This window comes from Gopherus flavomarginatus, chromosome 10, assembly GCF_025201925.1.
Source record: "Gopherus flavomarginatus isolate rGopFla2 chromosome 10, rGopFla2.mat.asm, whole genome shotgun sequence".
NCBI lineage: Eukaryota > Metazoa > Chordata > Testudines > Testudinidae > Gopherus > Gopherus flavomarginatus.
In genome coordinates this window covers 62,386,965-62,402,194 of record NC_066626.1, presented here as the reverse complement: position 1 = coordinate 62,402,194, position 15,230 = coordinate 62,386,965, and the positions used below count along the sequence as shown (strand labels likewise).

The 15,230-nt window shown below is 42.8% G+C and overlaps 2 protein-coding genes across 2 annotated transcripts in view; one reads left to right on the top strand and one right to left on the bottom strand.

Annotated features, from left to right (window-relative positions):
- LOC127058877 (zinc finger and SCAN domain-containing protein 29-like) overlaps positions 1-15,230 on the bottom strand; it is a 394,206-nt gene that overhangs the window by 34,567 nt on the left and 344,409 nt on the right. The gene's annotated exons all lie outside the window — the stretch shown is intronic.
- SPOPL (speckle type BTB/POZ protein like) overlaps positions 6,878-15,230 on the top strand; it is a 63,947-nt gene continuing 55,594 nt past the window's right edge. The window contains exon 1 of the mRNA XM_050969323.1: positions 6,878-7,100. The gene's annotated coding sequence lies outside the window, so the exon portion shown is untranslated. The remainder of the gene's footprint in view (positions 7,101-15,230) is intronic.

Here is a 15,230-nt window from a genome sequence, read left to right as displayed (position 1 = left end):
TTTAGTCTGTAACAACATATTCTTCTGTCGGCCACCTAAATCAAAACACTCAGGAACTTTTAACAGAACTCTGCATTGTCTTAACTTTATATACCAAACATAACTGCATTAGTCAACACCATACAATCATTTAATATTTGTATACTTGGATTCAGCAACTTTATTGGTGTCCTTTGTGATAGTGATGCAAGATATTATTACAGATTTTTTTGTATACAGTATAAAATATTGTATATCATTATTAGAGTTGAAAATGAGTAGGGATTCAGATATTCTCTAAACTTTCAAATTTTGTTTATAAGGGCAAACTTCTGTAGCAATACCATATCTGCTCTTTAGAGCTCAGAAAGCATTGCACTAAACATCATAGATATTCATATAGCACTTTTTATTGTACCCGGGTTATACAAATTTGTTTCTGTTCATTAATAAACTTATATTATGTATCTGTAAGCTGAACAGAATGCTATTTAAATGCTCTCTTCCCCTGAGCTCAGAATACTTGCAACCCAAGCCACAGCTACTGCAAAAATTTCACACCGGAAGTACAGACCAGATTGAGGTGAAGGTGCTGAATTCAGCAGAAGCACTGAACGGCAAAACTTCAAAAAATAGGGGCCTATTTTTTATGCAAAATATGAAGAATTGTACACAAACAGGTAACTGCATGTGTAAGTACCTCATGCAAAAGGGATAACTGCATGTGTAAATAAATGCACATTTGCACAAAAAATACATATACAGTTATCTGCTGTTATATTTGGCAGGCACAATTTAGACATCTGTTAAAGGAAAATACTTTGCTTTAAGTATTTATATGGTTTATTAAGAATCATGGGTATAGTGTTTTACACTTAAACTGTACTATACAAAGTAATTTTTTTCTAATCCAAAGAATTTACAATTTGAGCCCCGTCCTGTGAGATGCTGTGTCTCTCAGGACTGGGCCCAAAGTTAGCCAAGACATGGTATAGCAGTTCAAGATAAGGTGAATGAGGGGCTTACTGATGAGAAGGTAGAAAGGATTCTTCATGAAATAAGTGCTGTGTGGGGGTGTTTCCACCTAACACAAGTCTTGAAAGGGTTAAGGGAGCTTGAAAGTGCTAGTCACCTTGCTGATTGCACCGAGGGGGTGGTCAGGTGGAGGATGGATTTAACAGAGGAGCGAGGAAGTCAGTAGAAAAGGAGACATAGAGGAGAGGATGTAGCGAGTGTCTGCTGGCTGTGAAGGGGCTGGCTGGAAGGGCAGAAAAGCAGAAGTCTACTCCTTAGATGACCCTGAAGGCTGAAGAACGATCAAAGCCACTAAAGAGTGATGGCCTTCCTGAATCCTGATTCCCTGGGAAGGTAGGAAATAGGCCAGCCCAGGACACTGGGTGGAGTGAGGCACAGGAGCCACAGGATAGAGGTGATGATATTGGGGTGCACCTCAGGCTTGCCTGAAAGGGAGAGTGGGTGGTCAGCAGAGTGAGAGCTGAGGACTAGAGAGATGTGAGATTAGAGATGAGGATCCTCTTGTGAGGGAGAGGGCTGGCCAGCTGACCCCAATAAGGGCTGAAGATTTAATGGCCTTCTATTTTTGTTGGTCTTATGAAAGGACTCTGTGGCCACAGAAGGGGTCAAACTCTTGAAGGTGATTTGACCAGAGGGTCAGACCATGCCTATGGCTAGACTAGGCTGAAGAACAGCAGGGAAACTGAGACACAGACGATGCAAGGTTACATCCAGCCATGGGGGTGTGCTGGAACAGCAACTTTGCTACAACCACACTTATGGATATTGCTTAGGGCTAAAAAGACAACCATTTCAAGGGGCAACATGACAGAAGTCACAATGTCCAAAATAACCTACTGCTGAAATACATATCTTTTTCTCTGGGGTGAGATGCATGTGGGGATTTTTAGTCGCCCCTAAACATGACTTTGGAGTACAACATGAAAGCTAACAATATGGTCTTTGTTTAATGACGTAATACTGAGATGTCATCAATGCTATTTGTGATGGTACTAAGCTGTTCATAAGATGAAGGTCTAAATATAATTCTAGACATGTAAATGGTGAAGCTTGTGTGCCCATAACAAAAGACTCAGGCTTTGTTGTGGTAGTTTTGCATTTGCTTTCTTGGCTGAATGTGACTCAGACTTTAAACTGTTCATAGCCATAGCCAGTATCTCTTGTCACTTGTAGTGTGATAAATATGAAGTTTGAATTTGCAAAGTATATGAGTATGTGCTCTGTTTACTTGGGCGCCAGTGTCAAGTCTTTTAACTGCAAACTCAATAAAGCTTTCACTCTTTTTACTGTTCTTTTCTGGTTATGAAGTCTGCCTAAGTGTGCCCTGAAACAAAAGGTTTTGTTTTTTTTCACCTTTAAAAATATCAGCTCTTGATTTCCATTTTCTTTAGGACTGGAAGGATATAGATATCACAATAAACTTAAAACTGAAATGTGGCTTTCTCACTCTTTAACTACAGGAGAAAGTTGAAGTGAGTCTATAAGACCAACAACAGACCTTCTCTCCTGTACACTCGAGAATTTTCTAGACTTCCTCATCAAAATCAGGAATTTAGTCTGTCCCAGGTGACTTCCACTAGCAGATTCTTTTCCTAAAGAATCGAGAGGTTGTTCTTCTGATAGTTCTGATTTGCAGTCTTACTTTTATCTAGGGGGAGTGTATGGTATTGATCCCCTGTATTTAGACTGCCTGCCATTTTTCATTATGAATAATTTCCCCACTATTTGTGTTTGTGCCTTGTTTGTTCATTTTTGTTTTGGAATTACCTCCATAGTTTGCAGCAACAATTTGAAATTTGGCAGTGATAACACTGCGATAAAGCAGTGCCTTTGTCTAGTTCTGTGAATTTGTTCCTACTTCGCTGAGTTATAACTTTAAGATGTCAAATATTGCCATTTGTAGTCTGCACTATGCTGCTAAAAACTGAGTATTCCGACTGCACAGAGCATGCTCCATGCCCAGGGAATCTCCCCCTGGAGCCTATCATGCTAAGCATCCTCCCTAGCATTTTCCTAAATAACCACATGGAACCATAGCCCCAAAACACAAGAGGGGTGGGATGGGAGTCATAAGACAACCTCCTCACAAATCTCATTTTCTGGCAATGCTCCCCAAGCTCTATCTCCTCTTTCTGGGGAATTAGTATCTTCCCTGACCCTCAAAACATGTTGCCCTACTGCTTATCTCCAATATCCCCTCAACCAAACCATTTTCTGTTTTCCTGCTCTAGCTTAGAGCCTGTAGGCGGAAGAGGATGCAAAATATTGCAGGAGTGTCCTGCAACAGATTCTCTGTTCATGCCTCCCAACAGCTAATAGCACTAGGAGTGCTAAAGGAGCAGGAGAGTAGAGAGAGCATGGGCAGGAAGATGACAGAGCACAGCCGCATGATTGGCTGAGCTGTGAGTGGATTCTGGGCGTACTTGCATGTGTTTGAATATCTGCTTGATAGGATGTAAGGGAGAGGGGAAAAGAAGGTATGTGAAACTTCAAGGGGTGGTGACAGGAAAGACCGTGTGCAATTTTGGGATGAGAGGCAGCAGAGTACATCTCCATTAGAGAAATGTTGTGGGGAGCAAAAGACTGCCTGTAAAAAAATTTTTTTTGGGGGGGGGGAAACGGGGGAAGGGTGTGGAATTGCTGAAGAATGCATGTTATTTCTTGTAGCAGCCAAAGTCTCCAATGAGGATTATGACTCCATTGTGTTAAGTACTGTCCATACATATACAGTAAGAAGGTATGACCCCCTGCTTCAAAGAACTTGCTGTATAATTTAAGACACGACCAGCGATAAACAAACACAAAACTGGAAAGGAAGGGAGGCATATACATAAGTTGCCCTGTAACCCTTTGTTCCAATGTGTTAGTCATCATCCTTTAGTGGCTGGGCCATAAGGCGAGCTGCTTATTCCTGCTGCTAGCTAATGTTGTTGCTATATTAGCTCTAGTGGTACATTTCTCGATAGTGGTGAAGTTCCAGCATTTGAATGCAACTTGTGTGCAAACTAATAACTCATGCAGTACAACAGAACTTTTCCCTCTTTCCTTTTAGGAAGAAACCCTAGAAAATTACACAAACTGTTTAAAAGAAAACTGTTCAGGTTGTACAGCCAAGCATGGAAAGTTGGGAAATGCCTTGATCAGTGGCCCCCAGGTAGCTGCAATTGAAGGCAGCTGTGGCCCTTCTTCCAGTAAGGCAGTGTGGTCAGGAAAAATGGATGTGAAATTGGGAGTCAGGTGGTCCTGAGTTCTACATCTGTTTCTGTTACTGACTAATTAGATGGCCTTAGGCAAATCACTTCACCCTTCTCTCTCCATTTTCTCATCTATAAAATGGTAGTACTAATATTTAACCACCTAGTAAGAGGTGTTGAGAGGATTCATTATTTAATGTCTGTACAGTGACTTGAATATATAAAATGCTAAGTATTCTGAAAAATGCCATAGGTGTCTCACATTGGACACTTAAACTTAGTGGACACTTTCACAAGGTTAGGCTTTCATCTGTGTGCCTCAGTTCCACATCTGTTAAGTTTTTCTACACAATTCCTCTCTGATATATGGGGTTAAAGTATTTGTGAAGAACTCAGGTATTATGGCAACCAGTGCCCCAGAAAAGCTCCAGAGTAAATGAATAATTCTGTGCAGATGGCATCAGAGGAGTAGCCGTGTTAGTCTGTATCCACAAAAACAACGAGGAGTACAGTGACACCTTAAAGACTAACAGATTTATTAGAGCATAAGCTTTCGTGGGTAAGAAATCCACTTCTTCAGATGCATGGAGTGAAAATTACAGAAACAGGCATAAATATATGCCACATACACCCTGACTAAATTGGCCTTCAACATTGGTTCTCCACTTGTAAGGTAACTCTTAAAATAAATTTGCTTGAGAAAGAGGTGATGAAACGACTACTTTAAAACCTGGCTGAGACTTTTTAAAATTATGGTTTATAAAATCTAGCAACAGAATGTGAAAAATATTATTATAGCAACAACTCTTAATACAGGTGATATTTCCTTTTTAGATACTGCCTTTCACCAAACAGGCTCCCAAGGAATGTTACTATATATAAACATATAGTTTCACCTCTGAAATGCAGATAGCTGTGGGGTAAAGAATGATAGCCACCTACACCCTAATCCTGCAAATCATATATTAGTAGCAAGAAATCTGTTCATTATCCACTTGAGAGCTTTGGTTAAAAAAAAATTGTTTGATAATCAAATTTAAACCTGATTGAAACAGAACAGTTGATGTAAAACATCTCCTAGATATGGCAGAAGCCTAGACTACAGATTTGACTACATCTGTGAAAATATCCCAATGGAGCATGACTGCATCTTGATGCCATGAGACAGTATTTTAAGCACTGAGATGGCCTGCAGTATGGTCTAGGCTCTGGTCATAAGTGTACAAACTTTGTGGGGAGCCCCTCTGAGGAAAGGGGACACAAAGTAGTTAGCAGGGGCATGTGAGGACCTGATGAAATAGAACAGTTCTGTATCCTTGCTGGTGGCTAAAGATCCCATTAAAACCAATGAGACCCCAAATCTTGCACGATATTTTTGGCCATCTTGTTACATTTTCACATATATCTAGTAAAATATCATGCATATGGGGTGGGGACACAGAACTTCCCCCTGTAGTTTGGGGGAAGGTGCACTGTGTTAGCAGCCAGGAGACTCTGGATTGTAGCGTCACCTCTTCTATTATCTGCTGTTAATATTTTGGTGTAGCTCACAAGTCATATTACTCACCATCATAGATCTTAACTTGACTAGGATTTAAAGGTGTGATGTTAGCTAATGTGTTTTAAAGATCTATTGTAGACTAGGCATGCAGCCTTTACTGTGTGATAAATTGATCATGTTAAAGCCTGGGCTGGGATTAGAACATGTCTCTAAATGACAGCATTCCCCTCTAGGAGCTGGGTCAGGTATCAGCCTAAGGCTAACAGCCAGAGGCCTGTGCTTTGGAGCTGAAGATCTTGCATTCAAATCCTCCAGTTGCTCATGCAGGAGAAAAACAGAATGAGCTCATTGCTCAAGACTGTCTACACAAGGGTGCAGAGCTAAGGTCATAGGAGTAACCTTAATTCTGGTATTTGCTAACCATGGTATGTAAAAATGACCCTGTCTTAGGTGGCACTTTTGAGAGGTCTGGATGCCTTTGGGTCTTGCTAAGGAGCCTTCAAGTTACAAGTCACCTCCTGCATGGACTGAAGCTCAGGGGGCATTAAAAGTAGTTCCCACTGAGTGGCTATTGGACAGCCCCTCAGCGAGCTGAGATTGGTGGGCCCGAGCTGGAAGCTGACTGCTACGGACACCCTGGGTCCGTGCCCCCGAGACACAACGCTCCTTTCTGCAGCGCTGCCACCACTCAGGATGTTAGGGGAGCAGGGGGCTGGGGCTGTCTGGACATGGCCTCAGCCAGAGGGCCCGAACGTGCGGGGTATGTAGGGGGGTGTCAAAGCTCACAGGCTGGAGAATCGCCGAGCGCCACCAGGTGCGTTGTGCTGGCCCCTCTCCCGCAGTCTGGCTGGCAGGGCACGTCCACCTCCGACTTGGGTCCCCAGGCAGCGCTGCCAAGGAAACCGGGCAGAGGCCGCCCCAATCCGAGGGCAACGCGACCCCCAGGCTGATGACAAACCCCCGCCCGTCACACCTGGCTGAGAGCCTGCGGGCGCGAGGCGCATTCAGCGTTGCTGGCGCTGCCGTTAGACTGCTGCTCGGAGCGCGCGCCCGGCGGGTGGGGGGAGAGACCTCGGCAGCGCAGCACGTGGCAGCGCCCATCCCCGCGAGAACCCGGATGTGAGATCATCCCTGCACGCCGCGTGACCCCCTCCCTGCCCGGAAGTGAGGCGGCTGGGGCTGTACGGGAGCCGGGAGGTATCGGGTAGGGGTGTGTTGGGGCGGGAGGTCTCGGCTTCGTCCCCGGCGCTCGTAGCGAGGAAGCTTGTGAAGGGGCGGAAATGTGGCTCCGCGACTGCCGAGCCTCGCCGCTCCCGTCTCCCAGCGGGCGCCAGTGACCGCCCGCCAGCATGAGACCCGCCGCCGAGCCGCCTCGCCAGCGCCGCGCTCCGGTAAGTTCCCGAGCCCCCAGGGCTCCTCAGTCTGCACCCGCTGGGGGGTCTCCGCCCCTGGCCTGTGCTGGCTGCCCGGGCTCTGTCCCCTAGGGCCGCCGCAGGACACGGGCCCCGCCGGCAGTAGGGAGGCCCCGATCCCCGGGCCAGTGGCTCTCCGCGCCCCTGGGCGTGCCCGGGACTCCCGGGGGCAGGTCTACGCACCGCCCCCTCCCCCCAACAGCTCTCCTGCGGCCGCGAGCTCTGATTGTCCCCGTCCCGCCCCCAGGCCCCAGCGGAGGGGTCGCGATCTCGGCCCTTCTCTCCCAACACACCCCGGTAGTCATCGAGTAGCGAGGCCTGGCGCACTGGATCCCAGGGGGTAGAGTGCCCTCCCCTCTTCCCCATCCCAACACTGAATCCCAGGCAGGGGAGTGAGGCCTTTCCCCCAGTCCTGCACACCGGCTGGGACTCTGAACAGGCAGGCCCTCCACTCCCCTTCCCTTGGCCTATGGAGTTCAGCTTATCTGGGGGGTGATGCAGGGCAGAATCACAGAGAAGGGTCAGAGTCCCCCCGTCCCCCACTTTTTCCATCCCCAAGGAAAGAAGAGGGGAGAGGGTCTTTTGGCTTTCCCTCAGACACTTCTTACATTTCTTTCTGTTTGAAAACTCTCAGGTATTCAACCCCTTCTCCTCTTACCTAGGGGTTTGAATAGGCTATGATAACTGTGAACTTGTTTCAAATGTGGAGCTTGTATTCCCATTGGGGTAGTAGCTTGGAAACAGGGCAGGAAGGTTGCTTGGTTCCGTTTTCTGAGCTCTTGATACTTGTGTGTATGAGTGCTTCAGTAGCTAGTCTGTGAATGAGTGCTAGTCTAACAGATGAGTTAATTTTGGGAAATTTTTTAATGAAGAGTGACTGTAGAAAGCACTGGTCTGCATCCTTCCTTACACCAAAAATCACTTGTCTCAACCTGGTCATAAACCTATAAGAAGTAGAAAGGTCTATTTATTTGTGATTTATTTCCTCTCTGTGTATGTCTGTATAACATCTAGAGAGAGAGACACTCTAGTATGAACTAATTAGTTTAGACATTGGCTGAGGGAGACAAGAAAGTGACTATCCAAAATCTTATGTCGCTGTTTGTTTATCCTGTACTTGTTGCCTGGACTTTTCCTGCTTATTGTAACATAGTTGTCTAAGAAAATTCCACATTTTCCTCCTTGGAACAACAACAAACATGGTTTTTGTTGTTGCCTTGTTTTGAGTTGTGTAACTTGCTGGGGCCTGGAGCGCCCCCTGTGCACACCAAGCGCTTGCTTGGGGCGGCATGTCGCGGGGGGTGCTCTGCCAGGAGGGCGGCAGGTGGCTCCGGTGGACCTCTGCAAACCGACTGGCAGAGCGCCCCCCCCGTGGCATGCCGCCCTGCTTGGGGCGGCGAAATGTCTAGAGCTGCCCCTGAACTTGTAGAGCTTCATTCTAAATGATGGCAATGAATAGTATTTTCAATTTCACTCTTAATTCATCCACTACAGTTTGGGCTGTTAATGAATATAACTGTTAAGGCCTTGGTCATAACACAGTTGTCTCTTACCTGGTTAAAATTGCTACAATTGGAGCATGAACAGGAATGCTGTCTCACATAGTTGTGTGATCCAATGAAATCCAGTTTATACCTCAAATTTTACTGTCAACTTCAGTGTCCCGATGTGGTGGTTCTGTATTGTAGGCAAGGCATTTTAAGACAAGTGATAGTTAAAGGGCAAATAGTATTTTAACAAGGGAAAGAATATGAATAAACTAAATTAACATGGACAAAAATATTACTAACTTTTTCAAAAGTATAACTTAAGAATGAAGTGTATTGTTTTGTATTATAATGAACTCTATTAACTTCGAAGATATTGTGAACATAATAGCTTAGTTTATTTTAAGTGACGTTGCTCTCTGTAAAAGTATATTTGTATTCCTATTAATGCCTAGCTTTTATATGGTGTCATTCATCCATACATATCTACGGGTTAATTTAAAAAAAATCATTTGTCCGATGTTTGAGGGTCAGTGACTTTCAAATTAAATGTGTTTACATGAGTAGAAAGATGGAGTTTCTACCTGTCAGCCATGCAAAGTCAATGTGGTATCTGAGATTCAACCTGGGTTCTTTCCTATTCTTTATAATGGTTCTGCAGAATAAATTACACTATCAGTGTTTCATGTGGTTTGAACAGTACAAAGGAATTCTTCTGGTTCTGGAATTGAAGTTGAGGAATCACGTGGGATAACGTGGGGCTTTTTTAGTTAAAGTTTTCAGACAGAGCCATCAATTTCTAACGGCTTTTCTGAGTTTGATTTGTTCCTATTTTCATAATTTTGCAAATTGTGTTTTACTTAACTGTTTTACGTAACTGTTCTGAAGGAATAAAACATGGTGAGGATGTTAAGGGGGCACTGGAAATTTAGAAATCACACGTCTGAAATTTACTTAATGTTGTTACAGCTAACTCCTAGGAGTCCTATACCTAAGAGTAGGGAAATGCATTTTTTTTCTTCAATTCTTGGTTTGTTCCTTGCATTTAATAGCGTGTTTGTATGCCAGTTTCACTGTTTCTGCTGCATAGTCATTCTTCCCTTTTGTGTGGATCTTTCAGACAGCCATAGGGAAAAGAGAAACATTTTAAAATAATTTTTGTAAAACCACAAAACGCTGCAGGGGCAAGCATAGTATCTGAAACTACTTCTAACTCAGTCCTTTGAAACCGACTAGATCTCAAGTTGACATATTTTTAAAATATCCTGAAATACTCTGATTGGGTCGTTGTGCCACACTGAACATGTTAAACAGGCTTCTACCAGGTTTTAATTTCAACAACTAAGAATTTATTGTTGTCAAAGAATGTAACTTGTTGAAATGTTAGTTACTAATCAAGGCCTTATTTAACTTGTGATATTGCTGATTCGGCAATATTAGGCTTCCACTGCAATTTTGACAGTGGGAGCTCCTGGGCACCTCTCTCTCAGCCCTGGGCCGCCAACAGTGGGAGACCCCGCTCTGAGCCCTGAGCATCTGACAGCGGAAAATTGCAGAAAAGTAATAATGGACTTTATTACTGCAAATAATGAGGTTCATTATTACTTTTCTACAATTTTCCATCGCTTCCCTGCAACTCAGCTGCAATTTTTTGACAATCATCCCGCAATTCAAGTAGGGCCTTATGCATGATTGTCTATGAGGCCCTAGAAGACCATGGTAAATTAAAGCGGTCGCTAGCTATCCATAAATTTATATGCCAGCCCCTCCCTCCAAAAAAAAAAAAAGAAAATGAAACAATGGCAAAAATCTACTGATTACAGTTCTTAGAGGGATACTAGCTTGAAGGCTAGTTACTTTTATTGAATTTTCTGAAAATTAATTTCAGTTAGTAAATCCCTTTGCCATTTTTTGTGGTTTTATGAGTATCTGAACTTTTTGAGCTGTAAATAAAAGAAACTGACTAACTTATGCCGGGAAAATAGTGAAACCAGCTACTGTCAAATACACAAAGTAAACATATTTGAAAAAATATTTTTTCAAGTGTTTGGTTTATTGTAATAGGTGTTCAGATTCAGTTTTGAGTAATGTTTAAGTTGATGATTTTTCTATCTACTGACTCTTGCTTGTTTGTTTTTTGTCTCCTGTTTGAGCTACAAGCTTTTTTTTAAACCTCAGCCTTCTTGTACTGTACTTCACTTTTCTTTTTACATCATGCATCCTTGCAGAACTTTGTACTTTGAAATTGTTTCTTACCATAGTGAGTTCTAGGTGCTCAGAAGCTATGGTGATAAGCCCTATATAGCAACAAAAGTTTCAAGTACCAAGATTCCTCATCATTTTCCTATTCTCTGTTTTTTCCACTGTACTGGTGAGAAGTAGATTTGGGATGGCATTTCCTCTAGTAGCATTTTCTGACTGGATCATGCTATTGAGAAACATTCCTGGGTTTTTGAAATAGGAATTCCTTAGGCAAAACTTCAATAAAGTTAAGAATAAGGAATTCTAAATGAGGCCATTAGATGTTAAACTAAGGTAACTGATTACAAGCAATGTCAGAGTAAGTATTGCTTTTGTAAAATATCCTGATTTGCCGAGTATTTTTAAGAATCAATGTCTTTTTTTATTAATCCATCCTTCTTTGCTTTCTGGGTATCTTAACTTATTTAAATTTTTATATATGCCACTAAATATAAATGAAAAAGACACAAATATATTTATTCATATGTATATTAATTACTTGGGAATGTTACCCAACGCCCAGTGAGGCAAGGATTAAGCCTAATCGCCAGTCAAAACATACGGAGTCCAGAGTCATGCCCTCTCCTGCTGCTTGAGTCCCTCCCTCACCACATGGTCCAGAAGACCCTGGTAGAGGCCTGTGAGGGATTATGACTACGCACACTTTACAACAGCTCAGCTGTGCCGCTGTAGCTGCGCCGTTGTAAGCTGCTCTTTATCGCTGGGAGCTCTCCTGGTGACAAAATAAAACCACCTCCAACAAGGGACAGTAGCTTCGTCACCGGGAACACAGCTCCTGCTGATGAAACACTGTCCATACTAGCGTTTTTCATCGTTAAATCTTTTTTCATTCAGAAGTGTTTTTTCACACATCCGTCCCCCTTTTCCCCCCCGCCCCCACATTGTTTCTTGCAAGTTTATCCCACTCCCACCTACAGAAACCTTGGATCCTGCAAACCCCTCATGCTACCAAAAAAAAAAGTCGGTTAATATATAAAAGGAATTCAGACACAATTTTTACTAGTAAAAAAACCAAATCTTGCTTAAACCATGTAAAAATACTAACTCCTGTTTATAATAGATATCACATCTCTTTCTATCCCTTGGTTAAATTTAAGTATTGAAACCTTTACTTAAAAAAAAAAAAAACATCCTTGCTTTACATTGCTGAAATTCTATTTGACAAACTGATGAGAGATTTAGTGTTTTCCTGCAAATTACTGCAGTCTGGTGGGTTTTTGTTTTTTGCCCACCCAGTACCATTCACAACAAAGTACCTTTTACTGCTCCTGCGATTATGGGAATGGATCTGGCCAGACCTGCCGGAACCCGGTGTTGCTGCAGGGCTCTAGACCCTGGCTTTCCATTGGCTGAACTCTGCATCCCGTTATTCCTGCCCAGCCCCCCCCCCCACACCAATCAGTTATGTTGCCCTTCCACATCAATGTCTGATATTAAGGATTGTGTAAGGCTGCTGTTTATAAAAAATTGGGAGTTTAGATCATAGAATCTTGATGAACTTCCAAGTTTCAGTGTCCTGTAGTAAAACAGATTTTACAATGGTATTAAATGTTCAATTTCAATTTGGAGGACGAGTTCTGTTTCTCCATTTTGGCTTTAGGGTTGCAAAGGCATGTTTGGCTTTTCCTATTCTAGCTCTAATATCTTTTTTTGTTCCACGTTTTTGTTTACAGTGCTGCCAAGATGTGATGTCAGACCTGTTGTGATAATTGAACCTACAGGTTTACCCTAATTGTGAGCTCAGCTGTGAAAAGTGAAAGTTCATAAAGTGGACAGGGATGGTGTCCCTAGCCTCTGTTTGCCAGAAGCTGGGAATGGGCAACTGGGGATGGACCACTTCATGATTACCTGTTCTGTTCATTCCCTCTGGGGCACCTGGCATTGGCCACTGTTGGAAGACAGGATACTGAGCTAGATGAACCTTTGGTCTGACCCAGTATGGCTGTTCTTGTGTTCTAATGACCTATGATAAATGTTGAAAGGACAAGGTGAAAAAGGGAGGAGACCGACTGAATTAGTACAAGTGAAAAGGCCTACTGATGTAATTCAAGGACTGTGTTAAGTTAATGGCTGGTAATGACTGGAAATCCATGAACCAAAATTGGTGTGTTGAAAATTAGGCCTAATTGGTGGCTGAAATAATTAAGGATGTTCCAGTCATCATTCCCTTTTGAGATCCTTAAGAGGGGAATTTTTTGGGACAGATGTGAATTCTAGATGACTGAAAAACAAGAGAAGGGGAAGGAGCAAGCTTCACCATCGTGGCTACCACGCCATCCTCCTGGGCCTTCTTTGTTCTAATTCTGAAAGATGTCCTGACCAATCTGGGTCAGAGAGAGGGACCTCAATGACATCTTCTCTGGCTCTGGCTAAATCCCAGGATGTGAGGCTTTGTCACAAACCTCCCTGCCCAGTGTGTGTTCTTTTCCTTCCCCACCATATTTCTTTTTTCCTATCCTGTTTTTGCCTACTTTTTAATAAGAATCTGACTCAATTGGCCAAGACTATATTTTACAACACTGCAGTAAGCCTGTGACCAAAGAAGCAGCTAAAACCAATGCCCTGAACAGCCAGATGCTGGTGCAAGTTTGCCTGTCTTGGGAATGGCTGATAAGACGCTGTGCTGTGTTTGTGTTTTTTCGATCAGCAAGGTTGCAAGTGAGAGTCAACCCTAGAGACAGAAGCTGCATTTTCTATATCTGCTGTTCTTTTCTTTCCCCTGTTGTGTGTTTGTTTTGCCTTCTAGGAAACAGAATCAGTCTTGAACAGCAGCAGCAAAAACGTCAGCTTCAGCCCATCTCGGCTAACTTCTTTTTGGCGAAAAGAAAAGGACAGTTATTACCATCTTTAATACCATCTAGGAGACTGTCAGACCACAGCATTTTCTTTCTAAAAATTCTCTCCAGCTAAAGAGAAAACGAAAACCTTATTTAATCTTTTTTATTTCAAATTATTTAACTATTTTGCTTTTTCTGTATCTTTAATAAAAGTTACAAAAAAATAATGGTATGGTTTCCATGCTTCTGAATAGATTGATGTCTCTGTATACCAAACCCTGAACCCTGTTTAAAACTGTACAGTTTCAGGGTCATACTAACGCTTTTTAAATCTTTGGGCCCACATCTATCAGAATTAATATACAGACCTTATCTATGTCAATTCCAGTAAATACTGTTAGTGATTTTTATTGTGTTGATTCTCATGGTTTTTGTTTTCTTGGTGTTGATTCAGCCCTATTAGTTGTGCATAAGCCTGGAGATCATTTGTTTTATCTTACCTATCTCTGTGGATATGGGACATTACACTGTTGCCATCTGCAAAGACGAGGTCTTCTGGCTTCTCTGTGAAAGTCCATTGTATCCCTCTTGGTGGTTGTTTTTCTCAGTACTCTATCCATTACCAGAGGATGAAGGTCTTGGCTTAGGTGACATAAGACATCCTTGTCTGACTCTGGTGGTTACCTCTAATGGCTTATCCATTAGATAATTGAAGCTGCCCCAGAGGGAATGAACAGAATAGGTAATCATGAAGTGGTCCATCCCCAGTTGCCCATTCCCAATTTGCTGTTATGTATTATTTGATGTCATATTTTTCAAAGAAACTCTGAATGATCAGAGTCATTTCTGGAGGAATTCCATAGTGGCATAGTAACTTCCATAATACATGTCTATCCACTGTATCAAACAAAAGCTTTTTGGAAATTTACGAAATTCATGGTGTGTGACTGATATTATATATGTAGGGTTACTGTTTGAGCTATGCATGATTTCTCCTGTTCAGCCATGCCTGTTATCATACCCATAAATCTACAGCTTTCTTCATTCTGTCTAGAATGATGCAGTAAATATTTTAATTGGGATGGACAGCAGTTGAATGCCTCTCCAGTTTTTGCACTGACAGAGGTCCTTTTCTTTGGCAGCTTCACTGTATGACCATTGTCCCACTTGTTTGCTATTTTTCTTCCCCATATCTTTATAAGAGGCCTGTCAAAGTGTCTTCTGCGTTCTTTGAGTCCTCCTTAAGCACTACTGCAATAAAACTAATTAATCCCACCCAACAAATGATTCTGTGGCAAGTTCTTTTCGTCAGAACCTTTCACTGCTACTCCAGGACAATCCTCTGCATGTTGGAGTGACAGGAACCTCTCACCTCCTTTCCCCCTGTCCGACCCCACATGTCCCATTGCTAGGTTGTCTGGGTTTCCCAGAATACTTTTTCACAACAAGACAATGTAAGGCACCTTACTTCCTGTGCAGTGGCTGTCCCCTTCAGCAGAGATGGTGACATCACCCTGCCATAACTATTTGTGTACACATTGGGGCAGACATCACTGCTTTAATTTGATCCATGTTTGGAAGGT